The sequence below is a fragment of the Triticum dicoccoides genome, chromosome 7B (assembly GCF_002162155.2).
Source record: "Triticum dicoccoides isolate Atlit2015 ecotype Zavitan chromosome 7B, WEW_v2.0, whole genome shotgun sequence".
NCBI lineage: Eukaryota > Viridiplantae > Streptophyta > Magnoliopsida > Poales > Poaceae > Triticum > Triticum dicoccoides.
In genome coordinates, this window is record NC_041393.1 from 172,450,326 (window position 1) to 172,477,027 (window position 26,702).

The 26,702-nt window shown below is 46.7% G+C and overlaps 1 pseudogene; it reads right to left on the reverse strand.

Moving 5' to 3' along the window:
- Nucleotides 1-7,714: 7,714 nt before the first annotated feature.
- On the reverse strand, nucleotides 7,715-14,174 carry LOC119338782 (annotated as a pseudogene).
- Between the last annotated feature and the right edge of the window lie 12,528 nt (nucleotides 14,175-26,702).

The following is a 26,702-nucleotide window of genomic DNA, read 5'->3' on the forward strand; positions in this document are numbered from 1 at the left end:
CGTTTGGGTGCGGTTGGGCACCCATCCTTCGCCCCAAGGTCACCCCATGCGCCGATATCGCTCCATTTTTTGTGCAAATATGCGAGCTTTTCGGCCCACTTTCGGCAAAAAATGGCTCAATGTCGGCGTGAATCGGCCCATATTCGACGTGGTTCGGCGTGAATTCTTAACATAAGTAATTTTCTTTATCACATAGTTCATCACAGAAAATCAATAGAAATCAAATAGTTCAATACAAATTATATAGTTCAACAAATAAAAACTTATATTTCATCACACGTCAAGCTAGGCGTCGCCTTTGAGCCTCCATAGGTGTTCCACCAGATCCTGCTGTAGTTGTCGATGCACCTGTGAGTCTCGGATCTCCTGATGCATATTGAGGTAGGCAGTCCAGGTTGCTAGTAGCTGGTGATCAACTTGGGCAAGAGGACCCTGCCTGTATATGGTTCAGTGTCAAACACTGGCTCTTCATGCTCGCTCTCAATGATTATATTGTGCAAGATGACACAACAAGTCATGATCTCCCATATTTGATCTTTCGACCAGGTCTGAGCAGGGTACCGGACAACAGCAAATCGAGATTGAAGCACACCAAATGCCTGCTCGACATCCTTCCTGCAAGCCTCCTGAACTTTGGCAAAGTGGGACTTCTTGCCTCCTGGCATAGCATTTGAGATAGTCTTCACAAATGTAGACCATCTCGGATAGATGCCATCAGCTAGGTAGTACCCTTTGTTGTAGTGCCGCCCATTGACCTCGAAGTTCACCGGAGGAGAATGACCTTCAACAAGCTTGGCAAAGACAGGGGAGCACTGTAGCACGTTGATGTCATTGTGAGTTCCTGGCAGACCAAAGAAGGAGTGCACAATCCAGAGGTCCTGTGTGGCCACCGCTTCAAGTACCATACTGCAACCGCCTTTGGCGCCTTTGTACATTCCCTGCCAAGCAAATTGGCAGTTCTTCCATTTCCAATGCATGCAGTCGATGCTTGCAAGCATCCCAGAAAATTCTCTTACTGCATTCTGTGCTAGGATCCGAGCAGTGTCTTCCGCATTGGGTGTTTGCAAGTATTGTGGTCCAAACACTAGCACCATTGCCCTGCAGAACTTGTAGAAACACTCAATGGTCGTGGACTCGGCCATGCGCCCATAGTCATCGAGTGAATCACCGGGAGCTCCGTATGCAAGCATCCTCATAGTTGTCATGCACTTCTGGGTTGAGGTGAATTCAAGTTTGCCGGTGCAATCCTTCTTGCACTTGAAGTAGCCGTCGAACTCCCGGATGGAATTCACAATCATGAGGAAAAGTTTTCGGCTCATCCGATAACGGCGCCGAAATATTTTTTTGCCATGCAGTGGAGCGTCGGCGAAGTAGTCGAAGTAGAGCATGTAGTAGCCTTCCAGATGATGCAGGCTCTTTGCTTTCAGCCGCCCCGGCGCCGAGCCACCTCGCTGCGGATTTTCATTGCGCGCGAGCAAGCCAGCAAGGGCGGTGAGGACCATGAGATGTTCCTCCTTCCTGGACGTTGGCATCGGCTTCCTCCTCCAGCAGCGCGACGAGCGCCTCCTTGTCGTCCGAGTCCATCACCGAGCATACAAATTGCCGAACACATGGCGGTCGTGGTGGGTGTACACCCACCGGTATACCACCCTGCGCGGCCGGAACACCGAAAAAATCGCTCGGTCGATGGTGGAGAGGCTGCCACGACGAAACCTCTTCTCTTTTCTGGTGGGGAATGGCCTATCTAGCGGTGGTGGGCGGTGGGCGGCACCGGGATCGACAGGGTAGCGGTCGAGCGCGCGGGGGGTGGGAGGCGAATCTGGACGATTGGCTTGACTTTTCACCTGATAGTGTGGCCCAGGCGAGTTTTTCCCTTGCGCCGGAGCTCCCGAGCGCCACCCCCCTAGTGCGCCGGGTTTGGCCTGCGACCGCCGGGTCCAAAAATGGGCCGAGACGGCGGATTTCGGCGTCTTGGAGGCGCGAGTGAGGGTTTTATTGGCGCTGACGCGTAAAAAGACGCTTGAGAGCCTGTTGGGGGCGCGGCTGGAGATGCTCTAGCCCCGTGTCAAGCACAATCATCGGGCTGAGGTTTCAGCACATGATAGGAGGCTGAAAACGAATGAACATACATGAATATCTGGACCACTATCAGCATACATGAATAGCTGGCGTCCTTCCCAGCATCGGCCCCGACAAAAGAACCCGTTGGTCCTTGCAGTTTGTTAGCATACGGAACATTCTTATTCCTGTTGTTTTAAACGTGATTGTCCTGATATGCATAACATCTGGACATACAGAGGAGAGGGCACGATTTGTCCTGATACCCATGTATGGCTCGCACGTTTGTCGTCGCCGACTCGCAATGTTGCGGCTGCACCTCGCCGTCGAATCGCAGTCCGTATATTGGTGTGTGTGTGTGGTGTTGCCACCTCGCCGCCTTATTGTGACGAGGCCGGATGCGTGGCGTGGCTGGTTTGCCGTCGACGCATCGCACACTCTGCACCAGAGCCAAGCGGCCGTCCCTGGGCGCAGAAAGCTGAGCATGAGTATATCGCGCACTTACTACTGGGCTGAGAGATTACACTTGGGCATTACAGAATGATCATGCGTTGGGTAGCTCAGTTATTTCTTTTTTAGGGAAAACTCGATCTATCAATATTCAATCATTAAACACCAGAAATAATTAAATGTGCATCTAAATTCGTAGACCATCTAGTAACGACTACTAGCACCGCAGCGAGCTGAAGGCACACTAGTAGAAAACATGGCTTTGGTTGAGGCGTGGGTAAGGGCATTAATCCCGGTTCACTCACGAACCGGGACCAAAGGGGACATCAGTCCCGGTTCATGAGGCCAGGGCGCCGCCCGGGCCTCGGGGGCCATTGGTTCCGTTTCATCTGACCCCTTTGGCCCTGATTCCAGACACGAACCAGGGCCAATGGGCCTCGCTCCTGGCCCATAACCTTTAGTCTCGGTTGGTGACTGGAACCGTGACCAAATGTAGTCCTTTAGTCCCGGTTTTAGCCACCAACCGGGACTAAAGAGAGGCCTATATATACCCCTGCCCCTGCCCGCGAGAGGAGCCACTGCTCTGTTCTTTGGCCGGACATGGGAGAGCCTTGTGGTGTTCTAGCTCACCTTCTATGCACATGAGGTGTTCGATGAAATGCCCAAGCCACACTTAAGCTTTCTCCTCTCGAAGCTCCTTGTCCAAACTCCATTTTCCTCAAGATTTGTCTAGGTTTGGCAGTCGGTCCTGTCCCATCCCCGTCCTCACCGTCGTAGATCGCCTGCGCCGATCTCGTCGTCGGGACCACCGTGGTGAGCCTCTTGTTCTTATGTCCTTTCTAAACAAAAAAAATGCTTACTTGTATGATTTAGATAGATACTTGTATAATTTTCTTACGTTTATTATTGTTTGTTTATTATATAGTGTGATGGTTTTGGTATCCGCCTCCGTATGCCCTCGTCCTGTCTATCATTTGGATGTGGTATATATATTATCTTTTATAACTATTTACTTCATTTAGTGTTTATGACAATTATGCCGACCAATGTGACATAGATGTTTTTATCTAGGAGGTATGTGAACCAGAAATTCCAACCGACCCTATTGTCGAGAGATTAAATTTAGTTGAAAAAGAAAACAATTATTTGAAGAAAAAATTAAAAAAATTGAGGAGGAGAAGAAGATTAGATTGGAGTTGCATGTTGCGGATGTCGTCGATGATCACAAGATCAAGATGGATGTAATGCGCTTGAAGATTAGAAAGATTAGAAAATATGTCATTCATACTGAGGCTTGATATCATTATGCCGTTAGATCAATTGTTACCTTAGTTGCGATTATGATCGCATTTGTTGTTGCATTGAAATATTTTACATAGTTTCAATGTATGGTTTAATTAGATGCTCTAGATAGCTATATGTTGTTCAAAGAGAACTACATATGTATGAACTTTATGTATTTATTTTTTCAGTAATAACATTTGATCACTACTGTACTTTGGTTTTAATGTGATGATGAACTTCTATTAATTTGGTCACCTCTCTATTCATGATGTTTTGTAATTGTTTTTGACACACTTAATTATATATAATGCACGCATATGAACTGGCAATGGATGTACGATGACAGATGCACCTCCGAGTACATTAAGGGCATGCATAATTTTCTCGAAGTGGCTGAGGCAAACAAGCAGAATGGTTTTATATGTTGTCCATGCCCTAGATGTGGGAATATGAAGTCTTACTCTAATCGGAAAATCCTTCAAACCCACCTGCTTGAGAGGGGTTTCATGCCACACTATAATGTTTGGACCAAGCATGGAGAAAGAGGGGTTATGATGGAAGACAACAAAGAAGAATAAGAACGTGACAACTATGTGCCCCCTGAATACGGTGATGCTGTGACGAGGGAAGCTGAAGATCAAAAGGAACCAGACGATGTGCCCGATGATGATCTTCGCTGGGTCATTGCTGATGTAAAGAGACAATGCGAAAGTGAAAAGGAGAAGTTGAAGATCGATTGCATGTTAGAGGATCACAAAAAAGGGTTGTACCCAATTTGCAAAGACGGAAACACAAAGCTCGGTATCACACTGGAATTGCTGCAGTGGAAGGCGGACAATGGTCTATCTGACAACGGATTAGAGAAGCTACTGAAAATATTGAAGAAGAAGCTTCCAAAGGATAATGAATTGCCCGACAGTACGTACGGAGAAAAGAAGGTTCTATGCCCTCTAGGATTGGAGGTGAAGAAGATACATGCATGCCCTAGTGACTGCATCCTCTACCGCGGTGTGTACGTGGATTTGAACGCATGCCCGGTATGCGGTGCATTGCGGTATAAGATCAGATGAGGTGACCATGGTGATGTTGAGGGCGAGCGGCCCAGGAAGAGGGTTCCTGCCAAGGTGATCTAGTATGCTCCTATAATACCACGGTTGAAACGTTTATTCAGAAATAAAGAGCATGCCAAGTTGATGCGATGTCACAAAGAGTACCGTAAGAAAGACGGGAAGTTGAGAGCACCTACTGACGGGTTGCAGTGGAGAAAAATCAAGAGAAAGTGGGGGGGCTTTGCAGGTGACGCAAGGAATGTATGGTTTGGTTTAAGCGTAGATGGCATTAATCCTTTTGGGGAGCAGAGCAACAATCATAGCACCTGTCCCGTGACTCTATGTATCTATAACCTTCCTCCTTGGTTGTGCATGAAGCGGAAGTTCATTATGATGCCAGTTCTCATCCAAGGCCCTAAGCAACCCGGCAACGACATTGATGTGTACCTAAGGCCATTAGTTGAAGAACTTTTACAGCTGTGGAATGGAAAAGGTGTACGGGTGTGGGATGAGCAAGACCAGGAGGAATTTGACCTACATGCGTTGCTGTTTGTAACCATCAATGATTGGCCTGCTCTCAATAACCTTTCAAGACAGACAAACAAAGGATACCACGCATGCACAGACTGTTTAGATGACACCGAAACTATATATTTGGACAAATGCGGGAAGAATGTGTACCTAGGGCATCGTCCACTTCTTCCGACCAACCATCAATGTCGAAAGAAAGGCAAGCATTTCAAAGGCGAGGCAGATCATCGGAAGAAGCCCGCCGTCCGTAATGGTGATCACATACTTGCTATGGTCAATGATTTATAGGTAATCTTTGGAAAGGGTCCCGACAGACTATCTGTTCCGAATGACGCCGAGGGACGCGCACCCATGTGAAGGAACAAATCTATATTTTGGGACCTACCCTATTGGAAAGACCTAGAGGTCCGCTCTGCAATCGACGTGATGCACCTGACAAAGAATCTTTGCGTGAACCTGCTAGGCTTCTTGGGCATGTATGGGAAGACAAAATATTCACGGGAGGCATGGGAGGACCAACAATGTGTGCACGAAAAAGACGGCATGCCTCCAAAGCAGTATGAAGGTCCTGCCAGCTACGCTCTTACCAAAGAAGAGAAGGAAATCTTCTTTGAATGCCTGCTCAGTATGAAGGTCTCATCTGGATTCTCATCGAATATAAAGGGAATAATAAATATGGTAGAGAAAAAGTTCCAGAACCTAAAGTCTAATGCCTGCCATGTGATTATGACGCAACTGCTTCTGGTTGCATTGAGGGGGCTTCTACTGGAAAATGTTCGACTAGCCATTGTGAAGCTATGTGCATTCCTCAAATCTCTTAGAAGGTGATCGATCCAGGAATCCTACCAAGGTTAAGGAGTGATTTGGCGCAATATCTTGTCAGTTTCGAGCTGGTGTTCCCACCATCCTTCTTCAATATCATGAGGTAGGTCCTAGTTCATCTAGTCGATAAGATTGACATTCTGGGCCCTGTATTTCTACACAATATGTTCCCCTTTGGGAGGTTCATTGGAGTCTTAAAGAAATATGTTCGTAACTGCGCTAGGCTAGAAGGAAGCAGGGCCGTCAAACAGAGGAGGTCATTGGGTTTTGTGTTGACTTCATTCCTGACCTTAAGAAGATTGGTCTCCCTCAATCGCGGTATGAGTGGAGGCTAACTGGAAAAGGCACGCTAGGAGCGGACTCAATAATATGTAGGGACGGGCATTCTTGGTCTCCAGCACACTACACAGTTCTATAGAATTCTACCTTGGTGACCCTGTATGTCAATGAACACAAGAATATTCTGATGAGCTGTACTCGTTGGCCAGGGGACCATCTTCGACTGTATTGACTTACAAAGGGTACGAGATAAATAGGAATAGATTTTACACGACCGCCCAAGATCAAAAGAGCACTAACTAAAACAGTGGTGTCTGCTTTGACTTAGCAACCAAGAGGGGAAATGAAACACATTATGGTTACATAGTGGACATGTGGGAACTTGACTATGGACATGATTTTAAGGTCCCTTTGTTTCAGTGCAAATGGGTCAATCTGTCAGGAGGCGAGGTTCAGATAGACCCACAGAACAGAATGACAATAGTGGATCTGAACAATCTTGGGTACACAGACGAACCATTCGTCCTAGCCAATGATGTGGCGCAGGTTTTCTATGTGAAGGACATATCTACCAAACTGAGAAAAAGAAAACATAAGAAAGTGAATACATCATACGATGAGCCAAAGCGCCACATAGTTCTTTCTGGAAAAAGAGACATCATGGGAGTGAAGGGCAAGATAGACATGTCTGAAGATTCTAAAAAGTTTCATCACCCATTGGTCCTGCCACCGGCAACTCCGACTCCATAAAAGAAAGAACACCAACCCACCAAAATATCAAGCACAGCCACCATGCTGAGGTTTCAGCACAGGACGGGATGCTGAAGACGAAGCAGCAACAACCAACAAATTTTGGACATGAGTAGCTGGCGTCTTTCTGAAACGTGAAGTTTGGAGCAGGCTTGGACCTTGTTGCATGGGTTGATTCCAGTGGCAAAATTAACAAATTTGACCTCAGAGTAAAAGTATTTCACAAATTGAACTGTTTTTAAAAATATTTCACACTGTTGACAATTTTGTGCAACTCCTTAGAGCATCTCCACCCGTCCACCTAGGAAGCCCCCAGGAGCGCTTTTTCTGCGCCGGCGAACAAAAAAATTCCCACTTGTGGCCCCACGAGCTCGATTAGGGTCAGATGTGGTTAAAATTTCGACCAGCGAACCCACCCCAAACCTAGGATCATGGGGCAGCTAGGGGAGGAGAGAGACTGTTTGCATGTCATTTGGCCCACCACCAGCCTCTCACGCCCTCTCTTCTTTACTTTTTCTCCGGGGCCCACCCACATGCTTCTCTCCCCCACCAACTCCCACGTCTGCGCAAAACGCCTCGCCCGGCACGCAGCTGCACTCGCCAAGCCTCACCGCGCACAGGTCCGGGACAACCTCGGCGCTGCCGCCACCTCCTTGCCGCGGCATCCTACCTCGGCCGCAGTGCGACCCCGCCCGCCCCCAGTGACAACTCACCGCATACACATTCCTGCAGAACCACAACCAGCAGTAGCAACCGGACAAGGAGAAGTAGCACGCGGAGGAGGGGGGCGACAGGATGAAGGAGCTCCGGGGCCGGCTGGCGGACTACGCGTGCCACCACCGGAAGCACGGTCACGACGCACTCCTCCTCACGCGCCGGTGCGACCAGGAGATGATGCCCACATCGGCGGCTCCCTGCTTCCACCCCACCTCCTTGACGCCCGGCCGTCCGTGCGTGCCCTGCTTCCTCCTCGCTGCCCGGCCAGAGCAGCTCGAGCTGTGGGACGTCGCGGTGGAAGTGACCGCGGAAGGCGGGCCAGCCGCGGAAGTCGTCCATGAAGAGGATGGCCGGGGACAGCGAGAAGTTCCTAGTGTTGGAAACTTGACAGCGACTCCACCTCGGCAGGGAAACGGACTGGACCGAGTCCTACGGACGCACGGCGCCCACGGTGATCGCGGTGCCCACGCTCTCCATGTTCCCCACGATGAGGCCTTTTTGTTACGATCTGTACATGAGCTCTCTTGACTGTATCTCTCTCGGGCGTGTATATAAGCCCTACTGTACATCAATACAAGTCATCAGTTCAAGCATCATTCACTTTCTTGGTATCAGAGGCCCCGGTTCCCTCCTCTTCGCTTCCGCAATGATGAACCGGTGCACTCTCAGGCGCACTCGCTCCTTCGGCGATGCAGACGCTACTGCGGGCTTTGCTCCGTTCCCCGTGGCGCCCGTCGCCGCCGTCCCTCCCGCAGCACCTGCCGGCGCCCGTCTTCCCGGTGCCCCTGCTGCACGCCTGCCGGCCTGGCCCGGTGTCCGGCCCCTTCGTGCCCACGCCGACGCGCTCGCTCTCGCCAACAACGTCCAGGTTCCGGTTGTTCCCCCTCCCCATCCATGCACCATGTGAGCATTACCTCCTTCATCCCCTTCAAGTCGAGCCTAGAGGCCAACAATTACTCGAAGTGGCGCCAGCTCTTCCTCTATGTTCTCCACAAGTTCAACGTGGAGGACCACGTCCTGGAGGCAGCCGATCCGCTCCATCAGGGGCCTGTGTGGAGGAATGACGACATCACCCTGGTGCTGTGGATCTACGCCACAATCTCGGATGATCTCTATGACATCATCATGACGTCGCAGAGCACGGCGTACCACCTGTGGCACGCGCTGCACATCTACTTCCGCGACAATGCCGCCTGGCGCGCCGTCCACATCGGCGCTCAGTTCCGTGCCACAATGCAAGGGGACTCCTCCATTGGCGAGTACTGTCGCTGCCTGCAGTCCCTCGCCAACGCGCTCGCGGAGGTGGACGAACACGTCACCGACCGCGCCCTCACCCTCCAGCTGGTGCGCGGCCTAAGCCGCCGTTTCCATGTGATGGGGACCCTGCTACTGATGCAGGTTCCCTTTCCCAGCTTTAGCGAGGCGCACTCCCGCCTCCTTCTGGAGGAAATCTCTCTCTCGGCAAGCGTGAGCACCTCGAGGGGCCCACCGCCCTCACCGTCGGTCACGTCTCCGGCGGTTCCTCCTCGGGAGACCGCGGCTCCGACCGTGGCGGCGACAGGCAGTCCGGCGCGCGCGCCGACAAGGGGAAGGGCCCTGCTGAGGCCTTCGAGCGCCCTACTCAACACGAGCACCGTGGCCGCGGTGGCCGCGGCCGAGGCCGTGGACGTGGCAACGGCGCGTTCTCCTCGAGCTCCTCCGCCGGGCGTGGCCAGGCGACTCCAGTGCCGTGGATGGGCTACTTCGCTCCCTGGGGTTCGGCGCCTCCATCCGCCTAGCAGTGGCGTGCACCCTGGACGCCGACAAACGCCGCCGGCGTGCTTGGTCCGCGCCCCAGCGAGCCGCACCAAGCCTACTTCGCCGGGCCCTCATCACACCAGGCCGGCTCCTCCTCCGGCTCGTCCAACTGGGACAACTACGCCATGCTGAACGCTGCCCTCGCCAACCTTCAGCTGCAGCAACCTCACGCCGGCCCCGACTGGTTCATGGACTCGGGGGCCTCGTCCCACGTCACCGGCAACAGTGGTAACCTCGACAACTCACTTCCCCTTCAATGCATACTTCTCCTTTCATTGTTGTTGGAAATGGTTCTAAGATCCCGGTAGCTGCTACCGGCACCGCACGTCTCACTGATCGCCCTTTCCATCTCAACCACATCCTCTACTCCCCTCACATCGTCACAAATTTAATTTCTGTTCGTCGCTTCACTCGAGATAACCTTGTTATTGTTGCCTTTGACCCATTTGGCTTCTCCGTGAAGGACTTGGCAACGGGGACAACTCTGATTCGGTGCAATAGTTCAGGCGAACTTTATCCTTTCCACTCCAATAATGGCAGCGCACGGGACACGCAGCCCCTCTCCGTTCTCGAAGATGGCGACATATGGCATCTCCGATTAGGGCATCCTAGCTGCGCCTCGCTTTCCATTTTAGCTAAAGATTTTCTTCCTGAATGTAATAGATCGCCAGTTTCATCCATATGTGGATCTTGTAAAATTGGAAAGCAGCCCAGACTACCTTTTCCTACATCAAACTCATTTACTACTGCTCCTTTCCAATTGCTTCACTGTGATATGTGAACTTCGCCCGTGTGTAGTTTCTCTGGATTTCAGTATTATTTGGTTGTGTTGGACGATTATACCCACTATTCCTGGACCTTCCCATTACGACGCAAATCTGACACCTCCTCGACCCTCCAACGTTTCTTTGCGTTTGTCCATACACAATACAACACTCCCATACGCTGCCTATAGTGCGATAACGGCAGTGAATTCCTGTCCTCCTCCCTACGCGAATACTTCTCTCGTACCGGCGTGTCTTTCCGTCTCTCTTGCCATCACACATCACCGCAGAATGGCAAGGCCGACAGACTCATCCGTACAACGAATGACATCATACACACACTCCTTGTCCACGCCCACATGGCTCCTGAATATTGGGTGGAAGCCTTGCATACTGCCACTCACCTCTTAAATCGACGTCCCTCTTCAGCCATCAACAATGTCACCCCGTACCTGATCCTCAACGGTGTCCACCCAACCTACGACCACCTTCGAGTCTTTGGCTGCCTGTGTTACCCAAATCTCACCCACCTCGCCCTCCACAAACTTTCCCCACGGTCTACGCCCTGCCTTTTCCTCGGGTATCCATAGGAGCACAAGGGCTATCGGTGCATGGACCTCGCTACACGTCGCGTTTACATTTCCCGACACGTAGTATTCGACGAGAAGCGTTTTCCCTTCGCATCTCCCTCTCTCACACACCCGACCACACAAACCACGTCCACACCGAACCCACAGCAAATCCCACCCTTCCTACCTACCTCGTACACCCAGATCCCGACATCCCCTTCGGGATTTCCCCCGATTCCACCTACCTCGGATCGCGCACTGGCCCCAGCGCCTCGCCCTCGTACGTCGCATCCCCTCGTGCTGATCCCACCCACCAATCCCGCGACACCTGACCCGCCCCGCTTGCCAGCTGCTGTCGCCAGATCCCCCTCCAGCGTGCCTTTCGAGCCTACATTGCCCACACCCGCCTCCTCGGGATCTGATCCCCTTGATGGCTCCCATGCAGCCACTCCCGACCCGCCACCTCGGCCGCCTCTCCCGCCTCGCGCGATTCTAGTGCAGCCACCCTAGAACTTCCACGGTATGCGCACACGAGCCAAATTAGGGTATTCCCTTCCAAAACAGCATCACCCCCTCCTCACCACAACCACCATTAGCCCCATACCATCTTCCTACCATGTAGCACTCAAGGATCCGAACTGGTACAACGCCATGTTGGAAGAATACAATGCATTGTTGCGGAATGACACTTGGTCGTTGGTTGCTCGTCCTGCAGGTACAAACGTGGTGACCGGTAAATGGATCTTCCGCCACAAGTTCAACCCCGACGGTTCCCTTGCACGGTACAAGGTGAGGTGGGTGCTCCGCGGCTTCACGCAACAAGCCGGAGTCGACTACGGCGAGACCTTCAGTCCAATGGTCAAACCGGCCACGATACGTGTCGTCCTTAGCCTCGCCACCAGCAACTCGTGGCCGATCCACCAACTCGACATGAAGAACGCGTTCTTGCATGGTCACCTTGCCGAGACCGTGTACAGCGCCCAACCAGCCGGATTCGTTGATTCTGCTCTCCCCAAGGACGTCTGCCGCCTCAAACGTTCTCTCTACGGGTTAAAACAGGCACCCAGGGCCTGGTTCTCACGGTTCACTTCCCATCTAGTCTCCCTTGGCTTCCATGCATCCAAAGCAGATTCATCTCTTTCCTCGCTCCATAGGAGTTGTGATACAACCTATCTCCTTCTATATGTGGATGATATAATACTAACAACCAACTCATCTCAGTTTTTGCAGTCCATCATCCGCTCACTACACCATGAGTTCTCCATGACCGACATGGGGCCTCTCCATCATTTCCTTGGGATTAACGTCCAACAGGATGCCGATGGACTCTTTCTGTCCCAAGAGCAATACGGTCTTGAAATCCTTGATCGAGCGGGTATGCTGAACTGCAAAACTATCTCCACACCGATTGACACAAACTCAAAGCAGTCCGCCGATGGCAGCCCCAGTTTCCACGACCCCTCTCTGTACCGGAGCCTTGTCGGTGCACTCCAATATCTTACCCTCACGCGCCCGGATATCTCGTATGCTGTTCAACAATGCTGCCTGTTTATGCATGATCCCAGGGATGTTCACTTCCAGATGGTGAAGAGGATGCTGCACTACATCCGCGGCACAACTGGACTTGGGCTCTAGTTTCATTGCTCCTACGGCGGCGACCTCACCGTCTACTCCGACGCAGACTAGACGGGGTGCCCCGACACCCGCAAGTCTACCTCCAGTTTCGCGGTCTACCTCGGCTCCAACCTCGTCAGCTGGTCGTCGAAGCGGCAAAATACAGTCTCGCGGTCGAGCGCGGAGGCTGAATACCGCGCCATTGCCAACGCCATCGCCGAAGCCTGCTGGTTGCGGCAGCTCCTCGTCAAACTTCGTCGCCCGCCGCCTCATGCCACCGTTGTCTACTGTGACAACGTGAGCGCCATGTATCTCTCCAACAATCCGGTCCAGCATCAACGCACGAAGCACATCGAGATCGATCTTCACTTCGTGCGAGAACGGGTTTCCCTCGGCGAAGTCCGTGTTCTGCATGTTCCGACGACCTCGCAGTTCGCGGACATCTTCACCAAGGGGCTCCCGACCACCGACTTCTCCGAGTTTCGATCCAGCCTCAACGTTCGCGAGCACCACGCTTCGGCTGCGGGGGGCTATTGGAAACTTGACAGCGACTCCACCTCGGCAGGGAAACGGACTGGACCGAGTCCTACGGACGCACGGCGCCCACAGTGATGGCGGTGCCCACGCTCCCCATGTTCCCCATGATGAGGCCTTTCTGTTACGATCTGTACATGAGCTCTCTTAACTGTATCTCTCTCGGGCGTGTATATAAGCCCTACTGTACATCAACACAAGTCATCAATTCAAGCATCATTCACTTTCTCCTAGCCACGGCCGCCATGTGCAGCGCCGAGGCGCCTAGGAATGCGCACAACTCCACGATCACGTATAGCTGCACCTCCTCGATGAGCTACGCAAACACCGCCCCCGTCAACCCCCAGCACGGCTGTGTGCACCGGCGGGAAGCTCGCGTACGGGCTCTCACCATCGAACATCTTGTCGAGAAGCGTCTTCACCACGTCCTCGTCCGGCACCGGCTCCCCGCATGCGTCCACGAATCGGAACAGGTAGTGTGGCGGCGAGTGCGGGTAGCTCGTGCCGTTCGACAAGGCCGTGACTCCAACGGAGGCTGCCGTGAGGTGCGCGTCTTGCGGCCATATGACCGTCTATGACGGCTTGGGCGTGGACGGGCGGGTGGACGACGATACAAGGCCGAGCGAGTACCCAATGGAGAAGACGATGAGGAAGGGGGTGAGGCAAGGGAGGTGCGGCCGGGGCCTCGCCACAGACCGGCCGCCGCCGGAAGCCCACGCGGCTTCATGATCGCGCACGCGCACCTTCCTCGCTCTGGCCGCGCCCTAATTCCTCCCCGCCTCCTTGATGCCCGATCGGCCGCACGCGCCCTGCTTCCTCCTTGCCGCCCGGCCAGAGCAGCACGAGCTGCGTTGGTGGCCTCGACCTTGGAACCGCGCGATGGTGGCCAGAGCAGTGCGAGGACGCGACCACGAGGAGCGCGCCTGACGCGGACACGGCGGGGCTCTCATCTCCATGATGCCCTGTGGCGCCACGTGTTCGGCTGGGTGGGGGCGGCTGGAAAAATTGTCCTCCCCATGCAAAAATTCCGCCGGGGCAACCTAGGAGGCCGAAAAAGTGCATCCTGGGGTGCACAACGGCTGGAGATGCTCTTACAGCTAGGCGTCGCACTCTACTGTGTAACTCCTTACAGTTAGGCGCTGCACAGTGTAGTGCCGCGCCTAGTTGTCGGGTGCTACAGGGATGTGGCGCGTGAGTGTTAGGTGCTGCACAGTAGAGTGCAACGCCTTGCTGTCATGCACTATACTGATTTGCGTAAGAATTACTGACATGACTTCGTGTGTAATATCTTACAAGTTTATGATATTAATAATTAGCAGCGTGTTTTTTTGTTTACCGTTGGATTTCCTAACAAACTGTCTCTTCTGTTGTTAATTGATATGCAGACTTGTTGTTTTTCTTTCAGTTGAAGAGCTCTCCAGGCTTAACATCTTTCTTGGATAATTGCGTTGTTAAATATGAATGTATATGATTGGTTTATCAACTCATGTATCGATAAACTTTTTTTTCATCCTCAATATATTGTTGCTTGCCTGACTTGTCCTACATTTGTGATGTGTCAGAGGACGTTTAGTTCTTGTATGTGGCGTAAAACTTGAACTGCCTACAAATGATTTCGCCAGTTCAGCGAAAACTTAGAATAACCAAGGGAAATTTCTCAGTTTTTTCGTTTTTGCTCTTCTCAGATTTTAGGCTGGGGGTATTAACATAGGTGCCACACCGTAAATTTAGATATTAATGCAAGATTAAATAGGGATAAATCCTTTTGCCATGTTGACTAATTAGAATTACAAAGAAGAAGAAAAATTATTAAAGAAGAGATATAGTCGATTAGGTTGTTGTGGTGTTTCTTTGATCTTCACTAGACCTCTCAATTTTTATTGGCATGGTGATGATCTATTTCTTCTGGTGTTTCTCTGGTTTAGGATTCTCTCATGTGCCAAAGCCAGCCTGGGGAAGCCTTCCTGGACTCCTGATCAACCAGGACAATCACGAGAAGGTGAGTAGAATTTGAATCTTTCTTGCTTCGTCGAATTGGATTCGATGTGTATATGGTAGTTATGGACTGCTGACTGCTTAATGTTGTGTTTCCTCTGTGTACTTGATACGTCCATTTTGCATCATGCTTTTATATCGATATTTATTGCATTATGGGGTGTTATTGCATGTTATGTCACAATACTTATGCCTATTCTCTCTTATTTTACAAGGTTTACATAAAGAGGGAGAATGCCGGCAGCTGGAATTCTGGGCTAGAAACGGAGCAAATATTAGAGACCTATTCTGCACAACTCCAAAAGTCCTGAAACTTCATGGAGGCACGTTTTGGAATATATGAAAAATACTGGAGAAAGAATCAACCACAGGGGGCCCACACCCTGGCCACGAGGGTGGGGGCGTGCCCTGCACCCTGGGCGCGCCCCCCTGCCTCATGGGCCCCCTGGCAGGCCTCCGGTGCCCATCTTCTGCTATAGGAAGTCTTTTACCCTGGAAAAAAATCATAAGCAAGTTTTCGGGAAGAAACTCCGCCGCCACGAGGCAGAACCTTGGCAGAACCAATCTAGGGCTCCGGCGGAGATATTCTACCGGGGAAACATCCCTCCGGGAGGGGGAAATCATCACCATCATCATCACCAACGATCCTCTCATCGGGAGGGGGTCAATCTCCATCAACATCTTCACCAGCACCATCTCCTCTAAAACCCTAGTTCATCTCTTGTATCCAATCTTTGTCTCAAAGCCTCAGATTGGTACCTGTGGGTTGCTAGTAGTGTTGATTACTCCTTGTAGTTGATGGTAGTTGGTTTATTTGGTGGAAGATCATATGTTCAGATCCTTTATGCATATTAATACCCCTCTGATTATGAACATGAATATGATTTGTGAGTAGTTACATTTGTTCCTGAGGACATGGGAGAAGTCTTGCTATAAGTAGTCATGTGAATTTGGTATTCGTTCGATATTTTGATGAGATGTATGTTGTCTTGCCTCTAGTGGTGTTATGTGAATGTCGACTACATGACACTTCACCATTGTTTGGGCCTAGAGGAAGGCGTTGGGAAGTAATAAGTAGATGATGGGTTGCTAGAGTGATAGAAGCTTAAACCCTAGTTTATGAGTTGCTTCGTAAGGGGCTGATTTGGATCCATATGTTTTACGCTATGGTTAGGTTTACCTTAATACTTCTTTTTTAGTTGCAGATGCTTGCAATAGGGTTTAATCATAAGTGGGATGCTTGTCCAAGAAAGGGCAGCACCCAAGCACCCGTCCACCCACATACCAAATTATCAAAGTAACAAACGCAAATCATATGAGCGTGATGAAAACTAGCTTGACGATAATTCCCATGTGTCCTCGGGAGCGCTTTTTCTATATAAGAGTTTGTCCAGGCTTGTCCTTTGCTACAAAAAGGATTGGGCCATCTTGCTGCACCTTATTAACTTTCATTACTTGTTACCCATTACAAATTACCTTATCACAAAACTATCTGTTATCGATAATTTCAGTGCTTGCAAAGAATACCTTACTGAAAACCGCTTATCATTTCCTTCTGCTCCTCGTTTGGTTCGACACTCCTACTTATCGAAAGGACTATGATAGATCCCCTATTCTTGTGGGTCATCAAGACTCTTTTCTGGCGCCGTTGCCGGGGAGTGAAGCGCCTTTGGTAGGTGGAATTTGGTAAGGAATAATCTATATAGTGTGCTAAAATTTACTGTCACTTGTTACTATGGAAAGTAATCCTTTGAGGGGCTTGTTCGGGGTATCTTCACCCCAACCAGTAGAGCAAAGATTTGCTCCTCAACCTACTAAACCTACTGGAAATATGTACTTTGAAATTCCTTCAGGTATGATAGAGAAATTGCTAGCTAATCCTTTTTCAGGAGATGGAACATTACATCCCGATTTGCACCTAATCTATGTGGATGAAGTTTGTGGATTATTTAAGCTTGCAGGTATGCCCGAGGATGTTATCAAGAAGAAGATGTTCCCTTTATCTTTGAAGGGAGAGGCATTGACATGGTTTAGGCTATGTGATGATATGGGATCATGGAACTACAACCGATTGAAATTGGAATTTCATCAGAAGTTTTATCCTATGCATCTTGTTCATCGTTATCGTAATTATATATATAATTTTTGGCCTCGCAAAGGAGAAAGCATAGCTCAAGCTTGGGGGAGGCTTTCATCGCTCAATGTTATATTCATGCCCCAATCATGAGCTCTCAAGAGAAATGATTATTCAATTTTTTATGCTCGGCTTTCTCTCAATAATCGCTCCATGCTCGATACTTCTTGTACTGGCTCTTTTATGATGAAGACTATTGAATTCAAATGGGATTTATTGGAAAGAATTAAACGCAACTCTGAAGATTGGGATCTCGACGACGGTAAGGAGTCAGGTATAACACCTAAGTTTGATTGTGTTAAATGTTTTATGGATACCGGTGTTTTCTGTGAATTTAGCACTAAATATGGACTTGACTCTGATATAGTAGCTTCTTTTTGTGAATCCTTTGCTACTCATGTTGATCTCCCAAAGGAGAAGTGGTTTAAATATAATCCTCCCACTAAAGTAAAAGTAGTTGCACCTATTAAAGTTGAAGAAAAGACTATCACTTATAATGATCCTGTTGTTCCTACTGTTTATATTGAGAAACCACCTTTCCCTGTTAGAATAAAGGATCATGTTAAAGCTTCAACTGTGGTCAACAAAAGTAACATTAAGACACCCAAACCCCCTGAGCAAATTAAAATTGAACCTAGCGTTGCTATGGTTAAAGATCTCTTGGCTGATAATATTGATGGGCATGCTATTTACTTCTGCAATGAAGCTGCTAGAATTGCTAGACCTGATACTAAAAATAAACATAGACCTGTTGTAGGCATACCGGTTATTTCTGTTAAAATAGGAGATCATTGTTATGATGGCTTATGTGATATGGGTGCTAGTGCAAGTGCAATACCTCATTCCTTATACAAAGAAATTATGCACGATATTGCACCTGCTGAGATAGAAGAAATTGATGTTACAATTAAGCTTGCCAATAGAGATACTATTTCACCAGTTGGGATTGTTAGAGATGTTGAAGTCTTGTGTGGGAAAGTTAAATATCCTGCTGATTTTCTTCTTCTTGGTTGCCCACAAGATAGCTTTTGTCCCATCATATTTGGTAGACCCTTCTTGAATACTGTTAATGCTAGGATAGGCTGCTTAAAGGATGTTGTTACTATTGGTTTGGGGGATATGTCTCATGAGTTTAACTTTGCTAAATTTCGTAGACAACCCCGTGATGAGGAATTGCCTAGTAAAGATGAAATTATTGGTCTTGCTTCTATTGCCGTGCCTCCTAATGATCCTTTAGAACAATATTTGGTCGACCATGAAAATGATATGTTTATGAATGAAAGAAGGGAAATAGATGAAGTATTCTTTAAACAGGGACCTATTTTGAAACATAACTTGCCTATTGAAATCCTAGGGGATCCTCCTCCACCCAAGGGTGATCCCGTGTTTGAGCTTAAACCATTACCTGATACTCTTAAATATGCTTATCTTGATGAGAAAAAGATATATCCTGTTATTATTAGTGCTAACCTTTCAGAGCATGAAGAAAAGAAATTATTGAAAACTCCGAAGAAGCACCATGCTACTATTGGATATACTCTCGATGCTCTTAAGGGCATTAGTCCCACTTTATGCCAACACAAAATAAAATTGGAGAAAGACGCTAAACCAGTTGTTGATCACCAACGACGATTAAATCCTAAGATGAAAGAAGTGGTAAGGAAAGAAATACTAAAGCTTCTGGAGGCAGGTATAATTTATCCCGTTGCTGATAGTCAGTGGGTAAGTCATGTCCATTGTGTCCCTAAGAAGGGAGGTATTACTGTTGTTCCTAATGATAAATATGAATTGATCCCACAAAGAATTATTACAGGTTATAGAATGGTAATTGATTTCCGCAAATTAAATGAAGCTACTAAAAATGATCATTACCCTTTACCTTTTATTGATCAAATGCTAGAAAGATTATCCAAACATACGCATTTTTGCTTTCTAGATGGTTATTCTGGTTTCTCTCAAATACCTATGTCAGAAGAGGATCAAGAAAAGATCACCTTTACTTGTCCTTTCGGTACCTTTGCTTATAGACGTATGCCTTTTGGTTTATGTAATGCACCTGCTACCTTTCAAAGATGCATGATGGCTATATTCTCTGACTTCTGTGAAAAGATTGTTGAGGTTTTCATGGATGATTTCTCTGTTTACGGAACTTCTTTTGATGATTGATTGAGCAATCTTGATCAAGTTTTGCAGATGAAGAAACTAACCTTGTCTTGAATTGGGAGAAGTGCTACTTTATGGTTAATGAAGGTATTTTCTTGGGGCATAAAATTTCTGAAAGAGGTATTGAAGTTGATAAAGCTAAAGTTGATGCTATTGAAAAGATGTCGTGTCCCAAGGACATTAAAGGTATAAGAAGTTTCCTTGGTCATGCCGGTTTTTATAGGAGGTTCATTAAGGACTTCTCTAAAATTTCTAGGCCTCTAATTAATCTCTTACAAAAAGATATTCCTTTTGTCTTTGATGATGATTGTGTAGAAGCATTTGAAATACTTAAGAAAGCATTGATTTCTGCACCTATTGTTCAGCCACCTGACTGGAATTTACCCTTTGAAATTATGTGTGATGCTAGTGATTATGCTGTAGGTGCTGTTCTAGGACAAAGAGTTGATAAGAAATTAAATGTTATCCAATATGCTAGTAAAACTCTAGACAATGCCCAGAGAAATTATGCTACTACTGAAAAAGAATTAATAACAGTTGTATTTGCTTGTGATAAGTTCAGACCTTATATTGTTGATTCTAAAGTAACTGTTCACACTGATCACACTGCTATTAAATACCTTATGGAAAAGAAAGATGCTAAACCTAGACTTATTAGATGGGTTCTCTTGCTACAAGAATTTGATTTGCATATTATTGATAGAAAGGGAGCTGAGAACCCCATTGCAGACAACTTGTCTAGGTTAGAAAATGTTTCTAATGACCCACTGCCTATTGATGATAGCTTTCCTGATGAACAATTAATTGTCATTAATGCTTCTCGTACTGCTCCATGGTATGCTAATTATATTGTTGCTAAATTTATATCGATATTTATTGCATTATGGGTTGTTATTACATGTTATGTCACAATACTTATGCCTATTCTCTCTTATTTTACAAGGTTTACATGAAGAGGGAGAATGCCGGCAGCTGGAATTCTGGGCTGGAAAAGGAGCAAATATTAGAGACCTATTCTGCACAACTCTAAGAGTCTTGAAACTTCAGGGAGGCACGTTTTGGAATATATAAAAAATACTGGAGAAAGAATCAACCAGAGGGGGCCCACACCCTAGCCACGAGGGTGGGGGCGCGCCCCCTGCATCGTGGGCCCCCTGGCAGGCCTCCGATGCCCATCTTCTGCTATATGAAGTCTTTTACCCTGGAAAAAATCATAAGCAAGCTTTCGGGAATAAACTCCGCTGCCATGAGGCGGAACCTTGGCGGAACCAATTTAGGGGCTCCGGCGGAGCTGTTCTACCAGGGAAACATCCCTCCGGGAGGGGGAAATCATCGCCAGCGTCATCACCAACGATCCTCTCATCGGGAGGGGGTTAATATCCAACAACATCTTCACCAGCACCATATCCTCTAAAACTCTAGTTCATCTCTTGTATCCAATCGTTGTCCCAAAGCCTCAGATTTGTACCCATGGGTTGCTAGTAGTGTTGATTACTCCTTGTAGTTGATGCTAGTTGGTTTATTTGGTGGAAGATCATATGTTCAGATCCTTTATGCATATTAATACCCCTCTGATTATGAACATGAATATGATTTGTGAGTAGTTACGTTTGTTCTTGAGAACATGGGAGAAGTCTTGCTATCAGTAGTCATGTGAATTTGGTATTCATTCGATATTTTGATGAGATGTATGTTGTTTTTCCTCTAGCGGTGTTATGTGAACATCGACTACATGACACTTCACCATTGTTTGGGCCTAGAGGAAGGCATTTGGAAGTAATAAGTAGATGATGGGTTGCTAGAGTTACAGAAGCTTAAACCCTAGTTTATGAGTTGCTTCGTAAGGGGCTGATTTGGATCCATATGTTTCACGCTATGGTTAGGTTTACCTTAATACTTATTTTGTAGTTGCGGATGCTTGCAATAGGGGTTAATCATAAGTGGGATGCTTGTCCAACAAAGGGCAACACCCAAGCACCGGTCCACCCACATACAAAATTATCAAAATAACGAACACGAATCATATAAGCGTGATGAAAACTAGCTTGACGATAATTCCATGTGTCCTCGGGAGCGCTTTTCTCTATATAAGAGTTTGTCCAGGATTGTCCTTTGCTACAAAAAGGATTGGGCCATCTTTCTGCACCTTATTTACTTTCATTAGTTGTTACCCGTTACAAATTACCTTATCACAAAACTATCTGTTACCGATAATTTCAGTGCTTGCAAAGAATACCTTACTGAAAACCGCTTATCATTTCCTTCTGCTCCTCGCTGGGTTCGAGACTCCTACTTATCGAAAGGACTACGATAGATCCCCTATACTTGTGGGTCATTAGTACTTTGGTGTGTGTTATTTTTAGAGCTTAAGCGAGCGGAACGTCGAAGGAGGATCTTGGGGATGTCGGAGGCGTCGACGACAACCTCAAAGGCGAGAGGTATTGCTTTCATGTCTCTACGTTTCTTACTTTATGCAACTTTGTCGGTATTAAGGCCGTATATTCGATGGGAGCAACGAAAACTGAATTTGTTTATTATTAGAATTTGGACGATCTGTTTGATACGATACGTCTGCACTGGGATGCCGAACATTCTTCAAGACACTGTAGGTTCAGATGCGAGGAATACAATTTGGCTTGCAGGGTTCAGGCTACTCTCTTGTGCTGGTTTGCCTTGTGATTACTTGAAACTGCAGCCTGCAGATTGAATGGGCACTTGATTTGTTAGTGCGAAAGGATGAAGCAAAGAAAGCTGCTGCTCTTTGACCTGTAGTACATTTCATTTGAGAGCCACATGAGGTCCGTTAAATTAGGATTGAAGTATGCACAATAATTAAAAACACTGAATAAGCAAGGCCATCCAGATGAAGTTTGCACTTAACAACGTGGAGCACCATTGCTACTAGCTAAGGTAGATTAGGTCATGACATGTCCAAGCCATGTTGTGCTTGTACCCTGTGCATATCTAGCTGTTTTCTTACAGCTCCGCTAGCATCATAAATTTATTGTGGGATATGATGCACATGAGTAGTCTTCTATTTATTTTTCACCAGAAGAGTACCACTCTTATTAGTGCATTTTTTTCAAGATATGTACATTTAGGAACATGTTTCAAAATTAAATGAAGACAATAGTTCCGTTTGCAACTCCCCACTTAGTTTTCAATCATCTACATCAAATGGCAATGATGAAGTATTCAACATTTTTTGTTATGTCTAGATGAACTTTGTAGTTAGAAAGGAGTTTTGAAATTGCTTGGGGGGCATGATTGGTTTAATGTAAAGTTGCCATAGATATATAGACACAAGTTTTCCTGCTTCATGTATATATAACCAAACTCGTCCAAAAGATAGCATATGGAAAATGGAGTCAAAATCATGGATTTCTACTTTATATCAGAGCTCTTACCCAACTCGTCCATTTGGATTTTGGTAGATATAGTCAAGTATATTCACTCGCATCATGAAGAAGTTCTTCTTTTGGTTTGGAGGTCCATTTGTTGATATGAATTTCTTCATAATATATCTAACCAATGAAAGTTTGATGTATACGTATTAACACATATATGTATGTCCTAACCTTTTGTTCTTTTTTTTCAGGTTCATATGTCATCGCACTGATTTGTTTTGTCATTAGGTTGTGATGTCAAGGTTACATATGTACACCACTTATTCATTAGTTCACTATAAATTATTTAGGTATATAATTATATCAACAACCAAAAAGCTCACTGGTCCTGAATCATGGGATATGGGAAGTTTGGAGAGGCCCAATAGGCCTGCCCCAGTGGCTACAATGAACTCATTTTGAATTGTCAAAGATGTGAAAATGCTTTTCTGGAGACACTTAAAAATTCATTTTATTTAGTATTCATTTCGTACAGAATGAACTCATGTCATTTAGTATTCAACAAGACCATATTTTTTCCCATGGACACATCTATGAACATGATTGAATTGTGCTTCCATGAAGTGCAATTGTCGGTTCGCAGGGTGTGCTATATCATCCACCTTGTATGACTGCCACTATCTGTTAATATAGACCTATTACCTTGCTATGCCTGACGACTCAACACTTTACTACTGCACTTGTATTGACAAGACTGGTGCGCATAGGACGACAAAGAAGCACATGTCATCCTCATAATAGCAAGTTTGTAACAAATTATGGAACAAATCGGGAGGTTAAAGTCAGCAAAGATTTGCATATTCATCTGTAGTCAATCTTTGCATATTCATCCATAGTCAAATCACTTTGGCTGTGTATAAATGTCATCAAGGATTAACCTGGACCAACGGACGTGCGTAGGCTAATAAGTGCGCACATGAACGCTCTAGAAAGAGATACCATGTACGGTGCGCTCGATTTGTTGCTGTTGCCCTTCGTCTCGAGTCGCAGTTTGTCTGTGTATTGGTGTGTGCGGTGTCGCCACTGTGGGACGCCACCTCGCCGCCTCACCGAGAAGAAGCCGGATGCGTAGCATGGCTGGTTTGCCGTCGCACACTCCAAACCAGGGCAAAGAGGCCGTGGCCCGGGCGCGGAGAGTTAAGCAGAGTATATCGCGCGCTTACTATTGGACGCATTTCCAACGCTGACCCTTAAATTTGTTCGGAGATTTGTTCGTTGGTAGGAAGTATCAGTTTGTAAACATGGATGTCGGAGCCAGTCATGCAAAGCTTCCCTCATACATTTCAACAACCATTTGAATTAAGCGGACAAAATTCGTGCAAACACGATGGATTTCATTAAAATAGGATGAAAACATTTATATTTTGGACATATTTTAACTAAAAAGGTAAAATTATGTGCACGCACGGTCGCGCGGAACTCCATTCCCATGGCATGGATACACTATACTAGTCTATGACCCACCGCGGTGGATCTCTTTGTCTTCCCCATGTCAGGCTGCCAGGAGCCCCGAATGTTGGAATCGTAGTAGAAAATATAAAAAAATTGCCCTATGATCCCCAGGAACAATATGAAGATGCATATAGGGTTTGGATCAACGATCGTTACCGACTCTAGAGTCCAGCGAAAGTAGATGAGTTGGTGTATATCGCATTGTCCCTCGAATAGTTGCCGGCGATCCCGCGAACCGCCCTCGAACGATCCCCCGGACGGAAGACCAAAAACACGGCCTCTCTACTTGGTTGCAAGTGTATGGTCTTCACAATCCGGCAGCACTTCACCGTCCAGAGATAATCATCACCGAAGAATTAGAGAGAGGAGATTAAAACCACACTAGACTTCTAATTATGAGGATTAAAGAAACTAGGTCTAACTTTAATTAGTCAACTAGCACCAACTAGAACTGGAATTAGATGAACTAGAGGGGGCTCCAAAACTTGTATGTCCCAAAGGGAAAAATCCTCTAGTATATATAGGTTAGAGAGCGGAGGATGGGCAGCCACCAAGGAGGGAAAGGCCCTCCTTGGTGCGACAGCCAAGGCAGAGGAGTTGTGCTCCTCCCCCACACGGGCGCCACTTCCTATTGGGCCATGGTGGCCCAATACTTCTTCCACCACTTGGCCTTTTAAGGCTCGTTAATATTTAATTAAATATAAAAGTCATCTAACAATTACCAGAGCATGTTATATATAATGTAACATCTTGGGAAATATTTTTCACCTATATATAATTTATCAGGTATTGTCCGATAAACTCGGAAAGCCATCCGATGACCCCGAAATGCTTCCGGTACCTCTCGAAAATTTTACATATATTAATGAAAAAAATTCACAAATAAATCCTCGATACTCTCGTCCTACTAACACTTTACAGATCATGATTACCTTAAACTTGTGACCCCGTAGGTTCGGTAATCATAGACATCAATGAAACTCCTTCATTAAATGACCGATAGCGGAACCGTGGACATCCATATCGATCCCTATGATTACACGAATGACATTTGAGTGAAGATTTGGTTATTATGTTTATGCTACATTTGCTTCACGATACTTTACAAAACCCGAGGTGTGTCGATATCCTCCTGAGTCATGCACATGCTCACTAGACCGTTCTTCTCGTTACCGGCTTTGTTCTTCTTTCTCGTTGAAGTGTTCCGGCATCCCCGTGATGTAGTCACTTGTGTCTGGTTAGAAGATGATTGGTGATGTCACACCGAGATGTCCCTAAGAATATCTCTCCATAGTCGGAGGAGAAAATCCCACTCTCAAACTATCCAGTCCCTTGTAAAACTTTTCGATGAACCCATAAGTTACCATTATGATCAACTAGTTACAGATGACGTTTCACAAAATCCAAAGCCCACTGTATGATAGGAAGTGAGTACGATATTCTCATGGTCTGAGGAACTAAAAGCACATGCTAACACTCCATGTTATAACAATTGATTGCTGACGATATTATCTCAAAGTATAATAAACTAGATTGGGTCGATTCAATATGATCGTTTTTCTAATGTCATACTCTCAATGTTGTTTCAGGACTATCACTACACTTAACGATATCCCGAGGTCCGGAAAACATGATCACCAACAACACTTGAGCCAGTCCTAGAGGCAAGGCCGAGAACCTATTCTTTTACCGTTTATCGTTTCACACGTGCATATGAGTTTTCCATTGAATCACATATTCCAGTATCACAACAGTTATAGCATGAAATATAAACTTTGTATTATGAAAATGGAAATATAATAATACAATATTATTGCCTCTAGGGTATATTTCCAACAGTCTCACACTTGCACTAGAGTCAATAATCTAGCTGCATAGTCTATTTCACACCTATGGCTTATGTGTTGTTGCTTATGCTTTGCTTGTGGTAAAGCCTTCGTCATCGGTTTTAAAACATCCAAAAATCATATAATATTTGTGTTAGTCATGTCTGATTTGTAGGATGTTGATCCCTTTTGCTTTGAGCTTGATTTAACTATAATATTGGTTTCATTGCACCTGGGATCACACCAACTATATTAAGGCACTTCTTGATTTAACTATATTCATAATATATACAGTGTTGTTGGTTTCATTACACTTGAGATTGCACCAGCTATATCAAGACACTTATTGATTAACTATATTCATAATATAGTTTCATTGGCTTTATCAAACTCGGGATTACACCAATTATATCAAGACACTTCTTGATTCTGACAACTTTAAAACATCTAATGCTTTTAACATATTCTCCTTACATTATAGAATCCACAATATTGTTGATGCTAGAA